The following is a 16,487-nucleotide window of genomic DNA, read 5'->3' as shown; positions in this document are numbered from 1 at the left end:
TAACAAAGATTTGTAATTCAGTATTTCTAGTGGTGTTGATGTGTCAGTGGAGAATCTACCATTGAGATGAATGGGAATGCTAAAGGACGTCTTTCTCCAGGTATTACAAACTCCTTCAGTCAGAATGACAGTCTGTCAGATGGCGCGGGACAATGATGTGATTCGGAACGGAACGGAGGAGGAAGTGCAGCAGTCTGCTGTAAGTATAATCTGCAATGGAAATGCATTTGGTGTATATTTGCATCCCTGCTGTGTGTGTGTGTAAAGTGTGTTATTTACATCATGCTGGGCTTATTTCATAGTTCATTGTGTTTCCCAATGCAAGAGACATAAAAATCCAACTTTCAGTTGCTTGGTTCCTGGAATTCATCGAGGAAGGGGTTCACCATGAAGGACTGTGGATCTAAACACATCTGTTTGCCGCAGCATCAGAAGCCACTTTTATGAAGTCAGAACAAAAAGATCCGTGGCACACGCTTCCCTGTTCCTGGAGAAAAATAAAAAACTGTGAACGGGCCACATCAGAAAAACACACAGCAGTAGTCAACATGACATGCTGTTCCCGACCCGTTTGCCTTCAGGAAAGCCACATATTTCTGGTTGAAGAGGATTTTTAATCATGCAGATCTGATTTTATCAATTAGGAAATGGTTGGATGGACAAAAAAAGTCTCTGTATGACATGATTAGAGGAGAGATGCTGAAAAGCCTTAGGATTTGTGAATGCTTTACAAGGCTGCATTATTTGCTTGAAAATATACTAAAACTGTAAAATTGTGAAATATTTGTACAATTTAAAAGAGCTGCTTTCTCTTTGAAGATATATTTAAAATGTAATTTATTTCTGTGATGCGCAGCTGAATTTTCAGCATCATTACTCCAGTGTTCAGTGTCACATGATCCTTCAGAAATCATTCTAATATACTGATTTACTGCTCAAGAAACATTTCTGATTATTATCAATGTTGAAAACAGTTGTGCTGCCCAATATTTTTATTTTTCTCTTTTATTTTTCAGGATTCACAGATGAATAGAAAGTTCAAAAGAACAGCATTTATTTGAAATCAAAATGTTTTGTAACATTATAAATATCTTTACTGTCACTTTTGATCAATTTAATGCATCCTTTCATGATAAAATAATAATTTCCTTCAAAACAATATCTTACTGACCCCAAGTGTTTAAATGTATATATATATAAATATGCATAAAGGTTTATACACGAATGTAAACATCTCAAGATCATCTGAAAATGTGCGCTTAAGTATAATTTATAAAAGTCAAGCTCAAATGTATATTTACATCAAATTCAGATCCAAATGATGTGTTCTGTATATATTTATATATTTTGTTGTGTGCAGCTGTGAATCCTGGTGTTAATTGTGATGTAAATATCCTGTAACACACACACAAGCTGTTATGAGCCGCTGTGTACACACACCTGTTGTTCTGCCAGTTTAGCCACAATGACCCACTCTCAGCATAATCTGCTTGCTAAATGTTTACTGACAGACTGGAGTCCTGCAGCTTTGTTTTGCATCAAGGCCTTCTTCATTGCTACAGGGAATTCAAGCAAGGCCTGCTGAGAGCTTCATGCATTGTCCACCCATTGGCATAGAACCTAGTGGTGCGCTAGTGATGGGTCAGCAACCTTTTAGACATAAAGGGGCATTTTTAATTTGAAATCAATTGGTTTACAGGTTAATATTGGCTCAGTGGGCAGTTCATCCCTGGCAAACATCAATTTTTAAGCGAAGTTTGGCGCTCTCACAGACTCAGGTCAGCTCTGAAGGTATGATTGTGAGAACAGCATAAGTCAGTAGGCGATGGACGTAGTTTGATGACGGCAGAAGCAGAAAGTGTCCAGCCAGCACTCTGAAACTCAGGTTCCCATCCACAATGAAACACCCTCAAGATTTATTGTCAAATTAATGGAATTCCCTGCGCACTGAACCCCGGTGGGTGGACGGATGTAAGCACATCTGCGGCTGGATGTGCCGACGCTGCAAAATCATCAAACTAAATGTTTCATCGCCAACAGAGACACGTGTTCATTTGTTCACAGTCGTGCATCAGTGAAAAATCAGAGCGAGAAACCTGGATCGATTCGGTCTGCGCATGTAGCATTAGATCTCATGCATTAGCTCTGTGTGTTTTCTATTCAGCATGGGTACAATTAATAAATGACTGTGATTGAATAACGCTTGAGTTTGAGATGTTGGTTACAGTGTTATTGTAGCGTCAGTATTGAAAAATGTTGTGTTTTGTATACATTTATATTCATACTTGTGATTGTATTTTATATTTTCAGAACCACACATCTATGCACATTTAATAAAGGCCATTTGGATTATCTAAGTGAGACATCATTGTTCTGACCGGACAAACTGAAACTTTTCATGGTCCTTCGAGCCGGATGTGGTGAATTGTTACAGAGATGTCTCAACCCGAGAAGGAAGTGCCCGTTGTGCATCCACGAAGACGGATTAACCCAACGGGCTCTAGGAAAGGTGCTGTTTGACCTGGTTTGTGCTCACCTGAACCTCATCGAGGGAGATTACTTCGGTTTGGAGTTTCAGGACCAGCGTAAAATGACCGTCTGGCTGGATCTGCTGAAGCCGATTCTAAAGCAAATCAGACGACCCAAGAACACCATCCTGCACTTCGTAGTGACGTTCTTCCCTCCTGATCACACGCTGCTGCTAGAGGAGCTGACCAGGTATCTTTTCGCCTTGCAGATCAAGCAAGACCTGGTCTGTGGACGTTTGACTTGCAATGAAATTGCATGAATTTGGTTTTTATTTTAATTTGAGTTTAAGTTTTAGTAACTTTATTATGTGATTTTGTCATTTATTTATTATTATTTTCAGGCACGTTTCAGGTAGGGCTCAACCTGTGCAGAGCACATGCTCTTTTTCCCCTTACAGTCTGAAGTGGCAATTTTGGTGGTGTGTTTTGTTTTGGGTTTTTGTCCTTAAATAAATCAATGCAATTAATCACCCTTTACGTCCGTCTGTCTGTTTTACAAATATTTAGTATTAACATATTAAATAGAGCTTGTGACTAAAATCTTGTTGGATCCGCTCAAACTGTAAAACCTCATATCTCCACCCCCTCTATCTGGACTGAATGAACTGAAGTACCACAGCACGCAGTGTTGCCAAGACATTTTGGCCAAATGTATTTTACAACAGGAAAAACTGAGCGCCCATATAGCTACAACAAACTTTGATAACTGTGAAATCTGTATATTTTACCTTGCAGATATCTAGGATTAGGAGGGGAGAGCTCTGGCACAATTCAAACTTTTCACTGCATTTTAGCAAAGGTACAGTGAATAGACCTGAAGAGACCAACATCCCTGGACTTCCACAGTATCAAGTTTTTGCCAGGTATGCAGATACATGTTGGATATGCTATAGTTTTTTTTTATAATCTCCTATTTTGACTGGAATTGTGTTGAACATAATTATTTAAACTAGGCAAACATACTCGACTCATTGCTTTACCTCCCCCTCTTCTCAATGACATACATAAACATGTTAACCAAATAATACAAATTAGCTTATAAAACAGAATAGCTAAATAAAAATAAATAAATCAACTTTTTTCTTCAAAAATATTTTTATTGAACTTAGAGAAGGGACATCCCAGTGGATCACAGTGAAGTCATAAACATCTTCAAGCTCATGGCTCACAGAAGATTGCTGTTGTAATTAGGTTTAAGAAGCCCTGAAAACATGTAGGCTATATCTACTATATTATCTACATTATTTTTATGATGGTTATTAATAGGAAATAAATCTAAAGCTTTTGAGACTATTATTTTGTGTTATTTAATTTGTCATTAAGACGTGACCAATAAAAAAAAAAGGGGGGGGGGGTGCCCTTTTTTTCAGTTTCAACACTTGCCCCTCAAAAGGTCTGTGCACGGCCCTAAATTATTTTTCAATATTTCTATTTAACTTTAATTTATGTTCTATTCAGTTTTTGTAATATTGTTATTGAAGATAAACTTTTTTTCAGTAAGTTTTCCAATGAAGCATTTTTAATTTTGAATGCCTATTTTGAAGTGTTTCATTTTTCAAGTTAAAGATGCACTAAGCAATTTTTGAAAAGCACTTTTTACCGCAGTTTCGGACCATGTCCCAAAACACTCTTGCAGCCAGTCAGCAGTAAGGGGTCATGTCTTGTAGTGATACAGCACTCAATTTGAGTGTACAGGACGGATATTAGCAGATTGACTATAGATAGAGAGAACTGGAAGATAAAAAAGAGGAAAATATTGGAGGAACAAAACATTAAAAAGAAGGGTTATTATGATCAGGCAAGAGGTGGGACCCACGTAAATATCGGAGCAGCTTTCCAGCGGTGGAGATAACTCAAGGAGCAGGAAGGGCTCGAATCGGACGCCGAGGTTGCAATGTTTCTTTTTCGATAGGTGAGTGACGTTGATTTTGCATTGTTTCACACAGCTTATCTGTGTTGGCTTTTGTTTAAATATGCTTGTGTGTCATCTTCGCTTGTTTCTGCGATCCTTGTTATGCCAGGGTTGTGTACATGTGGGGCGGAGATATCAAAATACGGGCAATGTCTTATTGGGCTATGGCCATGTTTGTTTTGGTGCTTTCAAATATCAACATCGTTTGGCAAAAACCGCTTAGTGCACCTTTAAAGCGGTCATCAGATGCCATTTTACACAAGCTGATATGATTCTTTAGGGTCTTAATGAAAAGTCTATAACATACTTTGGCTAAAATTTCTCAATGGTAGTGTAAAAACTTTACCCTGTAAAAATCAGCTCTGTTTTCAGCACGCTCATCTAGTCCATGTTGCTTTAAATGCTCGTGAGCTCTGTTGACTCCTCTCCTCTCTTCCGTTGAGTGACAAGCAGACCATAGATACCTGTAGATTCCCTATTTGACCTCTCCAGATACGTTAACGCGTCAGCCATCTCGCATTCACCATAATAATCAATGAATATTCACAGATATTCAAGCTTATAACTTGCTGTTGTAGACGCACACAGTCAATGCGCTCAAAGATTCACAGACCGTTTCAAAAATGGCGGATGGCTTACGTATCGCGGCCCATAGAAACAGTCGATAATGAGGAATCTAGGTATATATATCTATGGAGCGTATTAAACTCCAGCTGCGGCACTGGCTAATTAGCACGTTATTAAGAAAGGCGATTTGCAAAGATTCATAAAAACTCTTATACTCACTTCTTCTGAAGATAAAGCTGGATCACGAATGATTCGGGCCAACATATTTCTCAATACCAAGTACGCAAATTTTGGCCATGGAAGTGGGTTTCCATAGTTAACAGTAACGATAATGTAATTTATAAGAACGGACAAACATTTGTGGCAAATAAAGGTTAGTTTTAAAAAAAAAAGTATGCATTTTACATGATATCAATCATTTATTTGCTATCATTATATCCTGCATAGCCTCATTTTCATTTGTCAGTTCAAACATGCTGTCTATATTCTATACGCTGTATAGTGACTTATAGAGATGTGGCATTATATATCTGTGGGTGTAAAACAGAAGGGCTCCGAGAGCCTGTATATGTGACAAAGTGTTTTGTTCACACTTACTTCCCTTTCACCCCTGGCATTTGTCCAGGGAAGTGACAGCATGAAGACGAGACCCTCATGCATTATTGAAGAGCAGGCCGTAACACACAGCCTCTCTTTCATTATCTGAGAGCAGTTGAAGCACGCATCCTCTCCAAACACTGGACAGGAAACACGCAGAGCTGTGCTGGTTTATGTTAATGTCTGGTAAACTGAGTTATGTGAATTTTCCTATAAGTGATCATAAGCTGATGCAGCAGAAATCACTGTCATACAGGAGAGAGACACATGGGTCAATCCTGTAATGTAGAAAGTGTGATTTTGGGTCAGCTATAATCCTTTGGGACAAATTATTTTCTTGAAGTACTCCTCCGATTTTAAGAGAATAGCTAAATAATTTAAGAGCACATTTGGAAGCAGAGTTATAGTTAACTTAAACCTATCTAATAACTTAACTGAAATAAAATATATGTATTATTATTATTGTCTTTATTGTTGTTGTTGTTGTTATTATTATTTTAGCTACAACCCGAATTCCAGAAATGTTGGGATGTTTTTTTTTCTTATTTGAATATAATGAAAACTAAAAGACTTTCAAATAACATGAGCCAATATTTTATTCACAATAGAACATAGATAACATAACAAATGTTTAAATGGAGAAATTTTACACTTTTATCCACTAAATGAGCTCATTTCAAATTTGATGCCTGCTACAGGTCTCAAAAAAGTTGGCATGGGGGCAACAAAGGGCTGAAAAAGCAAGAAATTTGAAAAGATTCAGCTGGAAGAACATCTAGCAACTAATTAAGTTAATTGACATCAGGTCTGTAACATGATTAGCTATAAAAGGGATGTCTTAGGGAGGCAGAGTCACTCATAAGTAAAGATGGGCAGAGGCTCTCCAATCCGTGAAAGAGTGCTTAAAAATATTGTGGAATACTTTAAAAACAACGTTCCTTTGTTGGATGCCCGTGGTCTTCGGGCCCTCAGACGACACTGCATCACTCATCGGCATGATTCTGTCATTGACATGACTAAATGGGCTCAGGACTACTTCCAGAAACCACTGTCGGTAAACACAATCCGCCGTGCCATCTGCAGATGCCAACTAAAGCTCTATCATGCAAAAAGGAAGCCATATATGAACATGATCCAGAAGCGCCGTCATGTCCTGTGGGCCAAGGCTCATTTAAAATGGACTGTTTCAAAGTGGTAAAGTGTTCTATGGTCAGACGAGTCCAAATTTGACATTCTTGTTGGAAATCACAGACACCGTGTCCTCCGGGCTAAAGAGGAGGGAGACCTTCCAGTGTGTTATCAGCGTTCAGTTCAAAGCCAGCATCTCTGATGGTATGGGGGGAATAAGTGCATACGGTCTGGGCAGCTTGCATGTTTTGGAAGGCACTATGAATGCTGAAAGGTATATAAAAGTTTTAGAGCAACATATGGTCCCCTGAAGACGATGTCTATTTCAGGGAAGGCCTTGAGTATTTCAGCAGGACAATCCAAAACCACATACTGCAGCTATTACAACAGCACTGCTTTGTAGTAGAAGAGTCCGGTGCTGAATTCGCCTGCCTGCTGTCCAGATCATTCACCTTTTATAGAACATTTGGTGCATCATTAAATGAAAAATACAACCACAAACTCTTCAGCAGCTGGAAACCTATATCAGGCAAGAATGGGACCAAATTCCAACACCAAAACTCCAGAAACTCATAACCTCGATGCCCAGTCGTCTTCAAACTGTTTTGAAAAGAAGAGAAGATGCTACACCATGGTAAACATGAACCCGTCCCTACTATTTTGAGACCTTAGCACATTTAGTGGATAAAAGTGTAAAAATTTCTAAGTTTAAACATTTATGATATCTATATTCTATTGTGAATACAATATTGGCTCATGTGATTTTAAAGTCTTTTAGTTTTCATTTTATTCAAATTTAAAAAATGTCACAACATTTCCGGAATTCGGGTTGTAGTTGTAAAAGCAACTATTTTTCATTTACTTTAACTTTATGTACTAAAATCACTAAAACTAAAAATAAAATAACAAAAATAAATTCTAAATACAAATTAATAAATATAATGTTAATAAATTATATATGCATAAAAATGTAATAAAATGGCAAAAACACACAACAAAATGACTTTAACTAAAATTGAAAAAAAAAGATTAAAATAAAAACTGTTTCAAAATCTTAATTAAAACTATAGCAGTATCTTAATGATACTCGTAAGTTCATGTTCTCCAAAAAAAAAATACAAATAAAAAATTTCAATCTAATTTAGTAACTGACTTATTTGTTTATCATGATATTTATTATTATATAACTAATTTTTATTAATTCATGAACCCTCGTCTGGGAAACCGCAATACATGATGTCACTTCCTGTGGGATGATGTCATACAGGAATTGTCAGGCCTGTGTTAGAGTATTAAAAGTTTGTCATTTCTCCAGTCAGCACTTTCTGAGGAAATCACTCTACGAATGTCTTACTTATAGCTGTATGTATTATTTAACATTGACGTGCTTCACCTTTAGCACCAAGCCAGGTTTAGATATTGTGCTTTTATCCACCATTGATTTCTTTTTGTGCCCTAAAATTCCTCACCCTTTGCCGTGAAGAACCAACCGTCGCCAGCGCCGTCCTCTGGGACGAACTGTACAAGATAATATTCAGCCTTTACCAAAGCCTGGACCAAAGCAGAGCGCTTCCAGTGTCTCAAAGTCATTTCCATCTCAATGACACCCATCTCAAAATCCCTCGAACAGAGATAGAACAAATAACCCAATAATTAGATGTGATTCCGCGTTGAGGACCCCATATTAGCATGATAATGAAAAAGTAATTAGTCATACCTCCAAGAGAGAGAGAATCGACCGGCTTCGCAAAGTCAGCTATATTGTTATATCACTTTTCCAAGTGTTCTGATTGAAAGAATTGTCATGTCGTAAAACTCATCGGCGCCAAATGAAATAACGTGCACCGCAAGCTGGGTATTTGGACGAGCAGCATTACGAGGCGAGGGGAGTAATTACATTTGATTGTTTCCCGCGTTCACCTCTGTTCTCCACCCGTAGTTCGTCACGCTCCTCGCCATCAGCCTCCCTCTGAGAACATCCTTTATTATGGCACTCTCCTCCCCCCGTACACTAAATTTGATCCCCTTTCATTATGCAAATCAATTTCATTTTGGGCGAAAAAGCAGGGAGTTGGTGAACAAAGACTGATGAAAAGGACGCCAAGGGGCGAAAATTTGAAGCAGGAATGGGGTCCTGGATCAGTTTGTACGCTGTAAATCAAATTTATTTACTTGTCTTCTCAGTGTTATGTCAGTTTTATATTCCACGTGCATTTTTCAAGAGTTTAGACAGACGCTTTTCCTTGGGAATGGAGTGAGGGTGTTCAAATCTGTCTGGGAGTATGAGAGTCAAAATTACAACAGACACTGTGAAATCAAATATTTAGTCAGAAAAGGAGCTGAACTATAAATCAAAAAACACGAGAAAGAAAAATTTCTCCTGCTTCTCAGATGTTTCTGAGAAAGTGACTGCTTCAGACGAGATGTACTGTAAATAATGGCTCAAACCAGGCTCAGGATCCTCGTTTTCATGGAGTAAGAGGTTGATTTATGGCTAAATAACCGATTGTCACATTTTTAACATACTGGCAGGTATTTTGTATGTTGTTAGTTAGTGGATGATTGGGTTGAAGTGAAGCTGCACAGTAAAGGTTGAGTTCACCGCTGCTTTAATATCAAGTTAATAAAATCAGTGAAGTCATTAATTAAAATAGAACCAAATTAAACCCGCTTTCAGCTGCATATATTGGCTTACATTTGAAATGTTAGCTATTGACAAATAAATAAGTAATTGTATAGTTATATATTCAATTAAATTAAACATATTATATACACTCTTAAAAATAAAGGTGCTTCACGATGCCATAGAAGAACCTGTTTGTCTAAATGGTTCCATAAAGAACCTTTAACATCTGAAAAACCTTTTTGTTTCACAAAAGTTTCTTGTGGTGAAAGAAAGTTCTTCAGATTATAAAAAGGAAAGAAAGAGATGGTTCTTTGTGGAACCGAAAATGGTTCTTCTATGGCATCGCTTCAAGAATCTTTTGAAGCACCTTTATTTTTAAGAGTGTAGTTCCTATTGTGTAATAATTTTATATTTATATTATGAATTATAGTTTTGTATTTGTTTATTTATTTTCAAAAACACAATAATATAATATTATATGGATGATAGATAATACACTAAATTATACATATATAGTTTCTGTTGTGTGATATGAATATTTATGATAAATATGAATATGATTTTATTTTTGGAAAGTGTATATTTATGCAGAATTTTGTTAAAAGTATTTGATGTATTTATTTATACACACACACACACACACACTGTACATTATACAGTAGTCAAGATTTTAAGTGGATAAAAAAAGTTCATCAAAGTTGTCCTAACACAAGAATGGGTATGGTTTTAGTTTTAGGACAACTTTGATGAAAGGTTTTGATCCACCTCAAATGTTGACAACTGTATATGGATGGTAGATATTGCACTAAATTATAATAATGTTTTTTGGAAGGTGTACATGTATCATTTATTTATTTTAATATGTGTGTTAATGAAGTTTTGATTTTATGAATTAGGCATAAATTGATTATTTTTGTGCATTTATCAACCCCTGGTCACTGTCCAAAATAAATTTAATAAATAAAAAGAGAGTGAGCTGACACAATCTGGGCATGAGAAAAATAGGAGCATTACTGTAGTAATAATTCTCAAACACCACCACTTTGCCCTTGACCGGGTCACATAATCCTGGAGCTGCTCCTAAGGGATCGCACAAGCAATCAGTCTTCTGGATGAAAGTGTCCACTAAATACCACATTACCACCATGTCACAATCAAGTCTAAAGAATACAGAAATCTGCATGATGTTCTCCGTCACGTCTTTCACTGACAGATTAATTATTTCTAGAGTGTCTGATGTCAAGATCGCTGCATATCCCAATCAACTTAATTGAATTGTTGGTGGACAGAGGAAGCCAAAATTATTTTGCAACTTACAGATTGATCAAAGCGAGCCTCCCTCCAAGCAGGGTCACGACCTCTCTCCACATGCGCTGCTGACTGACGCCGAGCTGTCTCAGCATGCCTGCTGATGCCAACGGCACACAAATACACACACATAGCACACAAACACACAGTCGCCACTGGCAAGGTTAGCATCCTCCCCTCCCTCATGTCTTTGAATGAAAATAATGAGGATGTCACTTTGCACTGCAGCATGCTAGAGCACCAAGAGTTTCATCATGCAGACAAATTTTTTTTTTTTTTTTTTTTTTTTTTTTATAAATTAGATATGTTAAGAGTTCTGGACTGCCGGATTTGTTAAGTTTTGAGTTTAAGAAGCTTCCAGTTGGACTTTTTTTTTGTTTAAAAGCAAGCTGCATTCACATTCAAGACCTAAATATAAGTATATATATAAATTTGATATATATATATATATATATATATATATGAAAATGTATGAATTTTATATAGTGTATATAAAATATATTATATAAATACAGTGGTGTGAAAAAATGTTGGCCCCTTTCCTGATTTTTTTTATTTTTTTTGCATGTTTGTCACACTTTAATGTTTCAGATCATCAAACAAATTTAAATATTAATCAAAGATAACACAAGTGAACACAACATGCAGTTTTTGAATTAAGTTTTTTTATTATGAAGGGAAAACAAAATCCAAACCCACATGGCCCTGTGTGAAAAAGTGCTTGCCCCCTAAACCTAATAACTGGTTGGGCCACCCTTAGCAGCAACAACTGCAATCAAGCGTTTGCGATAACTTGCAATGAGTCTGTTGCAGCGCTGTGGAGGACTTTTGGTCCACTCATCTTGGCAGAATTGTTGTAATTCATCCACATTGGAGGGTTTTCGAGTATGAACCGCGTTTTTAAGGTCATGTCACAGCATCTCAATAGGATTCAGGTCAGGACTTTGACCACTCCAAAGTCTTTTTCTTCAGCCATTCAGAGGTGGATTTGCTGGTGTTTTGGCTCATTGTCCTGTTGCAGAACCCAAGTTCGCTTCAGCTTGAGGTCACGAACAGATGGCCAGACATTTTCCTTCAGGATTTTTTTGGTAGACAGCTGAATTCATGGTTCCATTTATCACAGCAAGTCTTCCAGGTCCTGAAGCAGCAAAACAGCCCCAGACCATCACACTACCACCACCATATTTTACTGTTGGTATGATGTTCTTTTTCTGAAATGCCTTCCAAAGGCAAACACTTTTTCACACAGGGCCATCTGGGTTTGGATTTTGTTTTCCCTTCATAAAAAACCCTTCATTTAAAAACTGCATGTTGTGTTCACTTGTGTTATCTTTGATCAATATTTAAATTAGTTTGATGATCTGAAACATTAAAATGTGACAAACATGCAAAAAAAATTGAAAATCAGAAAGGGGGCCAACACTTTTTCACACCACTGTGTATATATATATATAGACTCGCAAAGTTTCAGCAGGGACATCTGATGCTGTACAGTTCCTCTTCACAAACCTAAAATAATCACACATGACCTTGTTTCGGTCACGAATCCGGTTCGTGGTCTTTTGTCCAACTGCCACAAGAGGTCGCCTCTCCATAATATTGGATCTCACACCACACAGACTGTCATATATTACCCTGGACTGCATTTCTCAGCATTCATTGCACACAAGTACACACAGCTGTCTCAATCACACGCTCACACCTGAGAACCATCTCACAATCACACACCCTTTATAAACCATGGAATTCTTTTCACAGATCGCCGTGTATTGTTCTGCGTTTATCACTCCCCAAGTGTTAGCGGCCTTACCAGACCATTCTGTGTTTATGTCTAGCTCTGAGTCTGGTTCTGCGTTAAGCACTCCCCAAGTGTTAGCTGCCTTACCGAGCTATTCTGTGTTCTCTAAGTTTATTTTATTTTGTTTATAGTCTCGTTTCCTGTTTCCTGCCCTTGTATCGTGGATTTACCCTTGTCTCACCGTTTCGAACTCTGTGTTTACCTCGTTTGGATTATTGCTCAGGTTATCGGACTACCCATCTTCTCAAGCCCTCTGGATATTGTTCACCGATCGAGGACCCACGCATGCCCTAGGATTACTCTTGTGTCTTGCCCGTGCTATACCCGCTTGCTGGTGTTTTGACCCTGTCTGTTATTTGACTGTTTGTTAATAAAAGCTTACAAATGGATCTGCATGTTTCACGTCTTGTTCACCCTGTTACAGTTTCAGTCCCTCAGAAATTGGCAGTGATTTAAGATCGCTATTTAAGAGGTCGAGCAGGAACGTATTGCAATGAGATCCAAACCACAACACGTAGATCTATTTAGAGACACTGAAAAGTAGCTAAGTGCTTTTAGATGCATCATATTGGGTATTACATAAATGACGCTGATCCGTAAAAAATTTGCTACAATACTTCAAGTAGTAATTTACATCCTACTTGATTTCATATGGCAAAAATGGGCATTTGAGAGCTTTACTGAAAGTGATCTTTTCCTCTCAAATAGTCATTGAAGACTTGGAATAGATCTCCATTTATGATGTTTTTTTCTCCCATTTGGTGTTTGACAGATTCATTTTTGTTGTATGTGTTGCTGTGGTCCACAAAAGCAATTAAGTCTGGCAGTTTTAGAGTGTCATTAGGGTGAACAAATGATAACAGAATCGTTGTTTTTCCTTTGAAAATGCTTTTCAGTAGCATGACCGTAGCTCAGCAAAATAATGTAGCACGGTGGCAAAGTGCTGTATCACGGTCTTCTGTCATGCTGTACTGCGCATGCAGCTTTGGAGACCAAACCCTGATGGAATTGTATTTTTACATATACATGTTTATGTCATTTAATTTATTTTATTATAATGGAGTATATTGTTGAAACATCATTTGTCATTTTATTTGAGTCATATATATAAATCATATATAAATGACACTTTTTATTGTGTTACATGTAGTTGTCAGTAGTCGAAATCTCTTTGACAAGTGCTCTATTCTTTCAACTCATTTCTTATTGAAATAGGACATTAGACATTGAAATAGTAGTATATATATGTGTGTGTGTGTATATATATATATACATACATACACACACACACATATTCTCTCTCTCTATATCTATATCTATATATTTGAGACAGGTGAATCAAAGGTTAGCCAGCTCCTGTTAAATATTCCACGATTCTCAAACCAATATCCATCAAAAACAACATTGCACGGAAGAATCATCATTCATTTATCAACTTAAATAGTGTAGGTTTGTCCTCTTGTGAGAAACACATCAGGATAATACATCAGCTTCATTTTCAGCTAATGCCTGCGAGTCAATATCCCCTTCGGAAGACGCCAAGCGGTGAAAAGCGAAGGTTATTACATGGATGAACTTTTAAAATGTTATTGCTGTTTTACAGCAGGTGTTCTGCAGGGTTTTTTTTCTCTCTCTCTCTCTCCTGTCAAGCAGTTTAGCATACTTATGAAAATTATCACAATAACATTCTTTGCATGGAGTTATGGGATAAATCTCAGCAGCTGCAGCGGCCAGATTTCAGTCCATAAACACATCAGCCTCACTGTAACATAATTTATATGGACTCATAAATAAAACACAGTCTATGAACGCTGCTTATTATAATCTCTATACATTCACTGTACATCTACACTGTATATATATATATATATATAAAACGCGGAACACACAACTATATTATTTATTCACCACACTTGCTTACTTTTTTATTTATCTTTTTTTTTTTTTCATTTCAGATTTGCACATATCAATTGTGTACATTGCCTATTTGGATATTTGTATTATTCTTCATTATCTGTGTCCTGTCCTGTTGCTGTCTCTCTGTTGCACTGTGGAGCTTCTGTCACTAAAACAAATTCCTTGTATGTGTAAACATACTTGGCCAATAAAGCTCATTCTGATATATATATATATATATATATATATATACATACACAAACACATACATATATATATATAGAACATTAGTGTCAGTGATTCAATTTTGCACTAGTTTCTTATTTACCATTTTACGGATTATATTATTAGTACACTGTAAAAAGTGATAAGTTGACTTAACTTAAAAAAATTGGGGAATCCCGTTTCCTTAAAATTATCAAGTAAATAATAATAATAAAAAAATAAGTTAAGTGAACCTGACCATTTAATTATTTTAATTATTATTTACTTGATAATTTTGAGTGGCAAATTCCAAATTTTTTTTTTTAAGTTAAGTCAACTTGTCACTTTTTACAGTGTATTAAACCAGTGAATTCTGATATATATATATATATATATATATATATATTGTCACAACATTTCCTTTGTTTTTAAACGTTTAAACGTTCAATCCTGAAAATATGTCCAGATTTAAATGTATTTAAATTGTCTCTTTTAAATAGCACATATATGTTGTTTTTTTTTTTTGCTGTTTAAGCGAGCTTGAAATGGAAAGATATGTGACGATTAATTATCAGCATCTTTACATCATTAGTTTTATTAATGTCATATGCAAATGAGAAAGGCAGTGTTTCGCTTGCTGTCCCCTAGATGTGGGTAAACAGATCATTACACTTCAGCTTTCTGAGAGAAAGTTTAAAAGGATTCCCAGGAAACCCATGATACTGTATCATCAGAGTGAAACCTCTATTTTTCATATTGAAAATATATGACAAACATGCTAGCAATGTGTTAGATTGTGTTAGAAACATGCTAACAAATGTACTATCTACACAAAAAAAAACATACTCACAGCATATATGTTAGTAGTCATGCTAAAACTTGCTAGAACACTAGAAAACTAGAAAATGCTAGCAAGTGCTAAGACATGCTAACAACATCCCAAAATATGTTAGCAAATGTGTCAAAACATTCTGGAAATATCCTAAAATATCTTAGCATATGTGTTAAAACTTTATAACAACATGGTAAATGAATCATGCAACATCCTAATATTACCAACAAATTGAAACATGCTAGCAGTGTACTAAAACATGTCAAAATGTTAGCAACTATTAGAAACAAGCTAAAACATGCCATAAACATGCTAACAACATCTTATTAACATCATAAAACATATTTGCAAAATCTTATGTTAGCAGTTATGCTAAAAAATATGTTAGAAAAGGCTGATAATGTGCTAAAATGCTCACAACATCCTAAAATACATTAGCAAAAGTGTTCAAACTTGTTACAAACATGCTAGCGATGTTCTAAAACATGCTAACAACATGGTAAATCACGTAAAATCCTAATGTTACCAACACTATAGTAAGATGTTAGTAATGTCTAGGTAAAACATGCTATAAACATGCTAAATAATGTGCTAATGTGTGCTGGTAATATAATATAATACTAGCAACATCCTTAAACAGGTTAGCAGTTGTGTTAAAACGTCAGAAAAGGCTAGCAACTTTTTAAACTATACTAGCAACATTCTAAAACATGCTAATAACATAAATCCATGCAACATGCTAATCTATCTATCTATTTTACAGATTACATATGTAATGGGGTGATCCCCTTTAATGTGTTTTCCGTTCTGTGTGGGTGGATGGAGTGGGGCGGAAGTTAAGTTCACGGCCCCTTTAAAAAAGCGCAGACGGTTTCCTTTACTTCCGTTTTCCTCTGGCATGGTATACTGGCGGTGTGTTGATCCTGTTGTAAAAAACTACTTGATGTGCGTTAAGCAGTGAGTCTGTAGTAAGCACATTAACCTGTATAAGGTTCTTCTCTAACTCCGGGCGTGGGCCTGAGGGTGTTCAACCGCATCAATGCATTTCAGGCTTGATTCTGGCAGGATTGGTGGATCGTTCACCACTTGTA

Source organism: Barbus barbus, assembly GCF_936440315.1.
Source record: "Barbus barbus genome assembly, chromosome: 13".
NCBI lineage: Eukaryota > Metazoa > Chordata > Actinopteri > Cypriniformes > Cyprinidae > Barbus > Barbus barbus.
Note: the sequence above shows the minus strand (reverse complement) of the source record.